Source organism: Cygnus olor, chromosome 1, assembly GCF_009769625.2.
Source record: "Cygnus olor isolate bCygOlo1 chromosome 1, bCygOlo1.pri.v2, whole genome shotgun sequence".
NCBI classification, from domain to species: Eukaryota; Metazoa; Chordata; class Aves; order Anseriformes; family Anatidae; genus Cygnus; species Cygnus olor.
The window spans coordinates 184,307,219-184,319,346 of record NC_049169.1 but is presented as its reverse complement, the minus strand read 5'-3'; the positions used below and the strand labels follow the sequence as shown (position 1 = coordinate 184,319,346).

General features: G+C 39.3%; 1 long non-coding RNA gene across 1 annotated transcript; it reads right to left on the bottom strand.

The window, feature by feature from the left end:
* Positions 1-268: 268 nt before the first annotated feature.
* Positions 269-8,139, bottom strand: LOC121063650. The gene is made up of 4 exons (XR_005816127.1): positions 8,086-8,139; positions 6,553-6,625; positions 4,805-5,005; positions 269-1,284 (listed from the first exon to the last, which is right to left on the bottom strand). It is a non-coding gene; the product is annotated as an uncharacterized LOC121063650 (long non-coding RNA).
* Positions 8,140-12,128: the final 3,989 nt, after the last annotated feature.

The window sequence follows — 12,128 nt, the reverse complement described above, 5'->3', positions numbered from 1 at the left end:
TTACTAGTAGAGTGGAATTTCTTCTGAGATGTCTGGGAGAAATGTCTTTTCAACCTGAGATTTCACCAGAGAAAGGCAGCCCAGAGTTGTGTCTATAAGGTGCTGATCTAGGATGTGAGGGAGCCTTTATTGAAAACAATTTTTAAATGTCAAGACCATGTTGAGGAAGACCAAGCAGGGTCTGACTCCCAGAACAGAACTGCTCACATATTCCTGCGCACACAGGCGTGGAAAGAGTTCACCCTTCATAAAAAGTGTTCAAAATGATTTTTTTTTATTGCATTCCAGTGATAACAACAACAACAACAACAAAGTCTGTCCCTTATTCAAATCAACCTTGGGATATCAACAAGAGCTCAAGTAGGCTTCATTTTCCTACCTTCCCTTCTACCTGTGTGGAGGGGAGGTTTTTAATAAAAGCACAAAAGAAGAATGGATTCTAAACCTGACAAACATCTGCCCAAGAACAAAGCGGGTGGAAACCATCTTCATCTGCCCAGACCTACAAAAGCTGCTTGTGCCCTTCCTACAATAGAAACAGGACACTAAAGGCTCAGTTTTCACCATCTCCAAAGACTTGGCTAGAAATGTGGAACAGTTGAAAAATATTTGAGACTGTATAATTTAGGAGATCATAAAACCAGTAGGAGAGTTTGAGAATTATTTAGATTTATGAGCTGAGGGAAGTTATTTAGACATCCACACAGTCAGAATCCCTTCCATGAAGTCAAACTGCTTAAAGATCAAAGTATCTGTATCAACATTATCACCAGGCATCAAAAAAAAGCTGCGACACACAACAGATGCCCCCTCTGTCAGCCCTCAGACTGTCAAGAGTTTGCAATTTTCAGTGCTATTGGGCAGGGCACACACAACATACACGTATAAGCGGAGGGAGACTTGAGGGAAAGGACAAAAACATTGTTGAACAAGCATTTGGATGGAACACTCAAAATAGCCAAATTTGTAATTTCTCTTCTTGATAATTGTTCTTTAAACTTCTAATTTTCATTATATACATACCTTTGTACATAAAAACTCTGGACATTGGGAAGTGTGTGTATTTCCAGCAGCGGTGGTGAACAACGAGCATTTCTAAGCTGATGGTGAAAATGAAGTAAGCTACTAATGCACCTTTGAAGGAAGTAGGATAACAATGGCTTATATCAGGTAATAAGGCTCCCGCAAATGAATGTCCATAACTTCATGACAGTCACACTGCTTTCTTCAGAAAATTATCTCCATTGTGGCTGTTCATTCTTTCATGTTCTCACCCTAAGGTTCCTGAAATAAAAATTAACTTGAAGAGAAATTAGTAATCCATGGTGTATCCAGTAGCAAACTACATTTAAAATTTGAACATAATTCACATTTTTTTTTTTTAAATTTGTGAGTAACATCAGTTCTCTAAAAGTCAGTGAGCTTTAGATTTCTGAAAGCTGTTATTTCATATTCTTGGAAAACCTTAAATATGTAAACATCTTTTGCTTTCTTAAAAATATATATATTTATATATTATGCAGACAATTATGTAGAACACTAAAGCTGTTGCTCACAACTGCGTAGATACAGCACACTGCTGTTCTTCCTGCAGGCACTGGAGCTCCACTGGACTCCAGCAGGAAGAAGCAGGCAGAAGCATGTCAGAGAGGTCTGCTGAAAGGTATTATGTGGTAAGCCATACTTCAAAGACACACAAAAGCAATTTGACTAGACTGTGAATCCACTCTTCAGTGCTTCTGTTATACTTCAGGCAAGCTGTAAGTATTTACGGTCACGCACCCTTACCACTGCCTTTCTCAAACCTGTAGATATCAGAGCTCTTTTAGTATCCAGGTTTCTGCTGCTGAAGCGCTCGAAGAGTCTTTGTCCAAGCACTGCTGAGCTTCTTAACACTTATTTCAATTTTAAATCCTATTTGATGCTCAAACCAGACAGGAAAGAAGTCTATCTCAGTAGTGAGGACCAGTGGATCAGACAAATTCACATACAACCTTTCACTCACCAGCAACCCACCTCTCACTCTCAGTACATCATCAAATAAGACCACAGAACTTTGGTCAAGTGGGTTAGACAACTTACGCAAAGGTGGGAAATAAGGGTCTTGAGTTTTTCCTCTCTGCCTGAAGGAATTTTATTCTGCATCTACCAATGCGTAGGAGAGTGCCTTGATCACCCAATTTTGGGGGGCTGTGCCAACCCTTTCTGCTGAATCTGTTATCCTGATGTTGGGACAGGTGGGACTATCTGGGACTATCTGATAGTTGGGTCAGAGGAAGTGAGAATGATGTAAATGAGCTGAATGCCCTAAACATCGAGCTGTAGCTTGATGTGCTGCCTTGCCCGGCATGCCTGCTCAGGGTGCATGTACAGGATGGGGCATTTCAGGTAAGACATCCAAGGCACTCTGACTTCTGCTGCTGACAAGTCCCAGCTGTCATCATCTTCTGTTATCATGTAATGTGAGGTACCCCTGTTGTGGTTTAACCCCGCAGGCAGCTAAGCACCACACAGCTGTTTGCTCTCTTTCCCCTATTGGTGGAGAGAATTGCAAAAAGGTAAAACTTGTGGGTTGAGATAAAGATGGTTTAATAGGACAGAAAAGGAAGGGATAATAATGATAATAATAATAAAAATAAAAAGAATATACATAACAAGTGGTGCACAATTGCTCACCACCTACTGACTGATGATCAGCCTATCCCCAAGCAGCAGCAGCCCTCCTGGCCACCTCCCCAGTTTTATTGTTCAGCACGATGCCATATGTTATGGAATAACCCTTTGGCCACTCTGGGTCTCCTGTCCTGGCTGTGTCCCCTCCCAGATCCTTGTGCATACTCAGACTCCTCATTGTCAGGGCAACACAAGAGTCTACATCCTTGACTTAGTGTAAGCATTGCTCTGCAACAATTAAAATATCAGTGTTATCTGCATTATTCTAATCCTCAGTCTAAAACACAGCAGAACACCATCTACTGGGAAGAAAATTAAATCTCAGCCTAATCCAGGACACCAGTGCTATGCATCCGCACTACCCACGTCATGTCATTGCTCATAAGCAGTGTGTGTCCTTGTGGCAAAACCCAAGGAAGCATCTTTTTTCTCCTAAATCCAAAACAAAGCATCATACCAGCCAGTCTGAAGAAAATTAACCTTATCTCGGCCAAAACCAGGGCAACCAGTAAAAGAGACTAATACAGTCTTGAATGCACCTATATGAGTTGGTTCCAAGAGACTGAGGCACTTTTATTGCCATTAGAAAAGGTAGTGCAATGAGATTTTGTCAGAAGTATGGTACAGATTTCTGGTCCATCATTACTAGGAGAAATGAATTAAAAATGTAGCAGGTGCAGAAAACAGTTACCAGGTCTCATAGGCTAAGTAGATCAGAAGGGCAAACACAAAGGAATTATTTTTAAATAAAGAATTATTAAAGCAGAAAAAAAAAAGTACAAATTTTATGTAAATATAAATTAGACTGGGAATCAGAAGGTTTTTAGCAATCACAGAGTAGATACTCCATGGTGCGGTTGCCTTCTATGTTATTAAACTCAACTCAAATGACCCAGGAGGTCGGTTTCTTAGTGCATGAAAATAAAAGGGGGAAGAAAGAGCTGGAGATGCTGATAAAACCCTTTAAAAACAATGGTGGACGTGGAGAAACTGAAGCCCCTTCTCAGCCTTAAGTAACTTGATTCCATAGCAAAGGGGTTCCTGAGGAACCTGTCAAAATTGAAGGGGCTTAATAGACAGCTCCTGGACTCAGAAGGGAGCTTTTAACTGGAGCTCCCTGAAACGAAGTAATTAGACCAGACCAGTAATCCTGAATGGAAATGGACCAAAGCCTTGGTGAACAGTCAGGAGCAGGGAGGTAGATGAATCCCTGCTTCCCATACCTCTCTGTTACCTGCTGTGCTGTCTAAAGGAACACAGCTGTTTCAGAGCATCTTCAGTGAAAACTGCAGTTACTTGCTTCAACTACAACATGACCCTGAAGGGGTAAGCTCTGATGGAAAGGGATTACCCTAACTGAAATTTTACAGGTTTCCTCCAACCTAAAATTGGAGGCTAATATTTGACAGCAGGGTCTGAGGCTGGGAAGCATACCGGAGAGCTATGCCCACCACAAAAGGGAAGGGAAGCATTAGAGGAAGGAGAAGAGGAGTCTCAGACTGCCTATATCCCACCCACAAGGTGTATATACCTGATCAAAGAGCTCTAGAGAGACTTCCAAATATAGCTGCTCTCATTTTTCAAACTGACATCCAGAAACAAATGGTGTGTGCAGAGAGGTCACAGAGAACAGACGCCGTGTGAAGATCTGGGATTTCCACAAAGGGTTTCACCAGTTTTTCTTGCAGACTTAATTTTGAGAAAATTAGCCATAAACCCCACTGCCCCAGAAGCACTTGGACCTTTACCAAGACTGCAGTTTTCCACTTGAGAGCCTGTGTCCTTCCTATTTTCCTCCTAACCACTTTGAAACCCAGGTCTGCCATTCCCCAACCCTTTCCTGTTCCCTTATTTTACAGGGCAACATAATGTGATCAAGATGTTCACTACTTCCGGGCTGAGGCTGGAGCAAAGTGGAAACCACACTAAGCTCAGCTGAAACAGGGAATAGAAGGCTATTTGAGATAAGAGTTCAGGAAAAAAGATCCCCTCTTGGAGACCCAGCACATGTAAAACATCTCTCAGAGGAAGGGAAATGCCTTCCTCCCCTTGTGAAATGAAGGTGTGTCAGAGGGGCCACCTCTACTATAGCAGCAAAATGACAATTCTCTCTTCCCACTATAGCCCTTACCAAGTTATGCAGGACTCCAGGAGAGCAGCAACTCTGCTTGTGGTTCAGGAGACGTACATCTTCCTTCTGAATGATGAAGTCCATTGTAATGTGTCTTGCAGGAATTTTCCCAAAGTCCCTTTGCAGCTGCGGTGGGAATTGGGTTGCCTCCCGTGCACCCTCTGAGCTCATTGCCAGTTTTCTTGTTCCCAGTGAATGCATCTGTTGTGGGAGAAATGCAGGTAATAGGGGTTATTCCTAAAGATGTTTCTAAACAAAAGATAAATGTTTTGAATCGTGCCCTGATTTTTTTTCATTGTTTTTTATTTGTTTGTTTTTTAAGGAGAGAGAAGAGAAAACTGACCCCAGGGTGGCATGTTCACATTAACTCATTACTCTGTTGGCAACATCCTGTAATTAGATGTGTTGGATCTTTATCCAAGTTGAGGTAATCAAGTATTATTTGTGCTCACTTGGCTTCTCAGACTGTGGTGGGCATGGGACAGGCCTTACCCAAAACGGCCTACCCGCAGCTAGCACAGGCATGGTTACATTTATGACTGCCATTCAGACATTGCCTCCAAGAGTCATCCTTCACATTACCATGCTACTTCTCTGTGCTGGCAATACTCTGCACGACAGGGGCACCTTCAGTGTAAGGACTGTAAAGCACTCTACAACACCCGACAGCTTATGAATTGAGCCTTCCTTGTACTGGCAAGCAGTTCCTGTAGTGATTGAAATTCCCCTTTCAAAGCCCTAAATAAATTCATGAAACTATAGAAATCATTTCAAAGGACACGTGGGATCCCTTGCCTTCCCAGCCCTCCTCCTTCTGTCACAGATATATGCAGTGCTGATTATTGCGTTCATTGAGACAGATTGTAATTAATAAAACTGAAGCTGCACACATTTTTAAAGTACACCAACTCTGCATTACTGTGTTGAACAAACAGTCTCGCTGTGGCACTAGTTCACAGTAATTGCTTAGTTGTTTGTTTTCTGATTTTTGATTTTAAAAAATGCTTCCCTACAATACTTGGTTCAGTAAAAATTGAGATGCAGGAAACAAAGGGTTGTGAAACCATTCAGAACCCTGATTAATGGGAAAAATCCCAGCAGAATCGAATTCTTTGATTCTCACATTTCTATGTTAAGAGAGACTTCCCAGGAAGCTCATTCTCACATCAGCAGCATACCTGATATCCAGAGAGTAAATGAGCAGGAACTCACTACGGTGCCAAACTTCTATCAGCCATTAGAGCAGGAAAGATTTACAGCATGAGGCTGTATAATAAACGATCTTTATGGTGATAAATCAATTCTCAGAAAGGAGAGAGGAATGTGTTCCTATGAGCTGCTGTGGTTAAGGCAAAGAGTAGACATCAAAAAGAGTATCATGAAGAAGGTACTGTATACCACCATGGTACTGCTATGTGAGCTTTGGCAGTTCCTGAAAAATTTCTGTCATTGCCCATTTTGTGAGTATGACATTTCCTTTTCCCCTGTGTATTCATGTCTGGAAGGGCTCTGGCATCCTTAGGTGGGAGACACTGCAAAAGCACAGTTTTGCAATATTTTCTGAAGGAGCAAAAATATATTTTAGTGTTTTACAGTGTTGAAACATGCTTTGGGAGATATATACATTTCTTGAGGGAAGCATAACAATGAATTTCTAATGAAGAATGGTCAAAAGGTCAAAAGAACACAATGTGACTCCCTTCAAAGTGATGCGATAAGCTGGAACCTCACGTCTGCAAGAGACTTACCGGGAATAAAGAAAGCATCCTGATAACAGGAGTTAATCAGCTGTCATGGCCTCACCAGCACATACTGCCCTCTCTGGAAAAGGAGGGAAAAAAACAAACCTAGAAGGGAACAGCTTTTCAGGCACACATTCCTGAAAGTGAAGCTCTATAGCAAATAGCAAAACAAGAGATTTGTCACAGATGAAAATGCAGATACCATCTACTGGACCTGTGAGAAAAATCTGAATAGTGGGAAATATCTACTTAACTTCAAGCTTCTGTTGCTCTCAGCAACAAATCAATCAAGGAGGAAGAGCTGAATGAGAAGAATAGACTAGGACCTATCTGTCCTTGGGAACAAGCAAGGGGACAAGAAATGAAACATGCTGCTCAGGTGTGACTGTTCACACAAATGGTATGTGCTGTGGGCATCCACAGCTGAGGTATTTGTCCTTGGTTCCCTTTACCAACAAATGAGATAAATAGGAGTTTCCAGAGTAGAATTCCTCTCATGCTAAAGTAAACACTTAAAACAGAGTTCTCCTGTTTTAAAATGCTTGTTTCTTTCTTTTGTTTCTAGAGTTCAGGATGACTAGCTCAAATTGAGACATAATAAACCGGCATGAGGAAGCCCATCCCAAGAATCATCTCAAGATGAATTTCCTCTCCAAATCATCCTGCCAAAATATGATACCTGCCTCAATGACACAATAATTCCTTACAGAAATGAAGCTGTTGGGAATCTTCCTGTCTACAGAAAGAAAGGAAATTTGAGAATGGTGTTTTGCAAACAAAGGTGTTTGGACCTCTGAATGGTTTTAACCATTTCCATGTGTTATTATTTCTAACATTAGCAACATTCCTGTTCCAAGCACAAACCAAAATTGACTGTGAAAATGGTCTTTTGCTTTTGTACACTCAGTTATTCATATGACAGAATGAAAGTCTCATATTTAACTATACATCTGGATTTTTGGCACATCTTAAATCCTAAAGGATCTCAAATTTGCAAATGGCTATTTTTATTTAAACAAAAATAATACCCTGGGAGAAGTGTAAAACTGATTACAATGTTACCTATGAAACAATGACTGCTTAACAATAGCATAAACAAAATTTGCTGGTATTTGCTGCCAATTTTTTAAAATCTGTAGATTTTATAATGGGAATAAACATATACTAATGACCAAATCATTGGCCTGGGTGAGAGAGCCCACAGCTTTCTGCCACTGATGAAGGAGATGGATTGTATGAACTAAATATTTTTGCAGAACATAGCAAGATGGGCCCATGAAGCTTAGTGACACTAAGTGCTAACATAACATAAATATTTAACAACCTCTGCTTCCAAGAAAATTCAGGCCACATGAAACATAGATTAAGATTGTGTGTCATGAGCCTATTCCAGTATTAGCATTAATGAGATCTGAAATGGCCAGCCAAAATAAGAAAATAGTTGCTAGAAAACAGCAGCTAAGCTATCTGCCATGCTGTCTTCATCTGTCTTATGACAGTCTGACAGTCTGAGTCCAAGCTGCAGTCAGTGATACTTACCCAAAAGTCATGGAAGATTAGTAAGTCAGGTGTCCTGGTCCACAGTACTGGGCTGAAAGATAAAGTGGAATTCATTTAATCTGATAATCAGGATTCTAACATTCAAACGTCCTATCCTGAAGCTCTTAAAACTGACATTGTGTTGAATGATAAAGTTAATATCAGTTGACAGTTTGCCAGAAGCCATTAATTTAAACTCTCAGTTTTGTTTCAGGGCTTGTTAATTTTGTTGTGGCCTTAGAAGAGGAAGAATCCAAGTAAAGAACCAGCATGCTCCCTATTCTTTTCTTTTCTTTCATTTTTTTTTTTTTCATGTAGAAAGGTCATTCGTAAAATTTCCCCCACACACACATTTTTTTTTTCAAGAAGCAGAAATGAAATTAGACCTTTGTTTATACAATACTACGCACTGGCCCTGGATTTATTTTTGAAAGTTGGTAAACTCTCCTTCCAATTTAAATTGAATAAATAGGTGCAGCTGAGTAAATGGACAGAGTTAGGCTGTAAGTCATATGTTTTCACTTTAAAATTACATGTAGAGGAACACAGAGAGAGGAAGCAAATAAGAAAAAGAAGTGTGTAGAGGAGAGAGTATTGTATTCAAGATTAAGAAAATAGCATTACAAACAAGATTTGATGCAACCACATTTTGCTTTCATGTAACAAATGCTGTGCTCAGCTGTGGCTGGCTGACTCCCACCAATGGCCCGAGATACAAAGCACACATCTCACTAACCAGCACTAGTGTGTTCTCAGGAAGTATCCTGTATCTCATGCTATTGCATCAGCTGGATGGATTTGCATGGCTTGATGGCAATCAAAGATGGAGTAAGTGCACAAAAATCACTACCAAAATGCATCTACAATGCTTCTGTAAGAAGGTACTCCAGTCAAAAACATTTTCTTTCTTTTAAAAATTTAAAATATCTCCAATCCCATGAAGCAAGCAGCATCTGTAAGTCTTCAAATAAAGAACCTAGTAATTCTACTTAATTCTATCGTTTCCCTACCAAAGCACATATTAAGACTGTGAGCCTATTCCATTATGTACATGAAATAATTAAGGTACTGCAATGAACTAATTTTTGTCCACAAAAATGAAAATCAAAGGCAATTGTGTAGGCAAAAGGGATTTTATACATTTTTTGTTAAATGGTAAAGAATAAAAAAAGGTATAATTTTCTTAATACTGGATTTTTCTCCTTGCTAATAGGAAATAGAATATATACATAAAAATATGTATACATAAAATGAAATATGTAAAAAATCCAGCACAATGGCCTTGTGGAACCTGAGAAAAAAAAACACAGATGTCTGTCTCGTCTTGAAAAATAACTTATGTACTCTTCTGTTGGAAAGGAGCTGTGTAGGCTAATTTACAAAGAAAATCCCTGAAAGAGGACTGTGAAAACAGCTTCTCTATCTGCTCTGGAAATTGTTGAAGATACTATAACAAAAGAAAGACATACTTCTTTAACATATACACAAGACTATTAAACCAATCTATTTTTTTTTCCTTCTCTATATTTTATGCCTTAGTGTTACAGCATTTTGGACCTGTCTCTAATAGGAATTTAATCTGTTTTCACCAACACTTTTCTACAGCATTTACAGTAACTTCTCCTGAATTATATTCATCCATATTCCACATGAATGCTTTCTCTTTCCTGCCTGTTTGCTCTAGGCGAATACAGAGAGTGGACTTACACTGTGAGATCCAGATCTTGGTTTTATTTAATGGGTCAAACATAGTTTCCATATTACGTTGTTCATTATATCTCAACATTTAGTCATAGACCTAACCACAGATCTAATCACTACATGACAGAAGTGATATATGTGAAACATTTCCAACACATACAGTTAAAATACTGCTAAATTTTTTTTTTCTGCATTGGGAAAGTTATTGAATAAGCAAATGGGGATCCTTCCCATTACCTATAGCAGAAGTACAGGATGTTTTCAGTGTTACTGCTTTATCATTTGGGGCTTCATACTCTCAAGTCATCAAAATGCCTAGTTAGATGATCAGTGGCACAGTTCTCAATGCAAATATTGATGCAAATATCATGGCTTCTGATCTGTAGAAGTGAAGTTTCTACTTCACCAAGAGTGAGATGTGGCTACTCCACACCTTGCAACAGGGATGCTGTGGAAGCCTCTCATTGAATCCATGGGAGAGCTGCTCTATGAGCTTACAAACTCCAAAAGAGAATGTTAGACAAGGAGAAAAAAATAAAAATAAAAATAATAAAAAAATGGTTGCCTTATAAATATCCCTGTTCACTACAAATATATGTGTTATGAAGTGAACAATCAGTGTTTTCAGTCAAGCTTCAGTGTTATTTTGCACAGACTTCTTCTAGTTTCCAGTTTGGAGCTCTACCAGAGAGCAGCTTTACCAGGACCACAGGAAGCAATGAGTCTGGCAGCTCTGAGTTTGTTCTTTTTCATAGTGGTTTTCCAAGAGCTCTTTTAGACTAGATGAATTAGTGAGCTACAAGCACTGATTCATTGATTCTCCACGCACCATCTTTCAGGAACATGCTAAGTGTTACATTGATACACTAAATTTCAGCCTAGCACATTTTCTGGATTTCATCTAAATATCAGGACCTTTTATCACCATTTTCCCCATGTTGTGACTCAGCCTCCCATGAAATGTTCAAGCACAGTATCGAACCAGAATGGTGCTTTCCTAAAGCACTGACATTTCTCCCTTTATAGCAACAGTAAGCATAACCCGGATTTCTGTTTTGACTTTTTATTTTTTGTTAGTCTTCAAGAAGAAAACATATTTAGAACAGGTGGCTTGTGTTAAGCCTACAAGTAATCAGATTTCTATAAATCACTATCTCCCACTGAGATGTTAGCTTTAACTTTAAGAAAATGTAGCTCTTCCCAGGTAGAGAGTTATGTATCTGAAGGACTGATCTTCAGACCATCATTATGCATAGATCATTATATATATATTAATATATAATATATATTTATATTTTATATATATTTATATATTTATATAATATATATGTAATATATATATTTATATATATATATATATTATATGGATCAGACCATCATTATGCATTATGAAGAACTGTGTTTGTACAAAAGTTTTTAGTCTTTAACCATATTCTGGGACTTGCTGATATTTGGTAATCAGGAAATTCCCCGGTATATTTGAATGCAACATGAAACATCCAACGTCTCTCTCTCCACATGTCATAACAGCCCGTATACATCCAGAAGATCCCTATCCCAGCACACCCCTTATGCAAACAAGACTGGCCATGTGGGATTCACCTGAATTTAAGCACTTTAGCATCCATTTTGTCAGTAGAGAAAAATAAAGTCTGCATTGCAGACATCAAAATTTATACAAGAGGAATACCATCCAGCCTGTTTTACCAAAGGAGGATCAGTGCATGTTCCTGACAGTCAGCTTTCTCAGAAGGTGGGATCATAGCACAGACTGAACCGGGCAAGGTTAGGGATATTGCCATAGTGTGAATGGGCTGGCAGGAAAAAAAACCTTAGTGGAATTATACAGTCAGAGAATATACTGAGTTGGAAGGGACCCACAAGGATCATCAAATCCAACTCCTGGACTTCCACTCACTGAATCAAAAATCAGCAAGGAACAAGAGGAGTTTAAAGTTCATCTCCTTCCTCCTGAAGGACCACATGTATCTCTGGTGCTAAACTAATCAGGCATAGTTAGTGCATGTTTTCCTCTCTCCTACCTCACATATATCTCTCTTTCCTGTGATGACATGAAGGGCCAAACTATGCCTCTCACTGTGGGAAGAGCATCACTCCAGAACAAAGTCCTACTCTTTACCTGTAAGCTGTCAAAGACCTAATATTCAGAGGACAAATTGTTCATTATATACTATTGAGGTGGTTCCAGTGATGTGCTACCCTACACAAGCAAGGACAGTTGTTAGGAATAAAAACTATTTCTTAACAATTCCTTATCCACTGAATGGCCCACCCTTCAAATCCATCTCTCTCCAATTTGAACATTAGGAAGTCATGTGGGA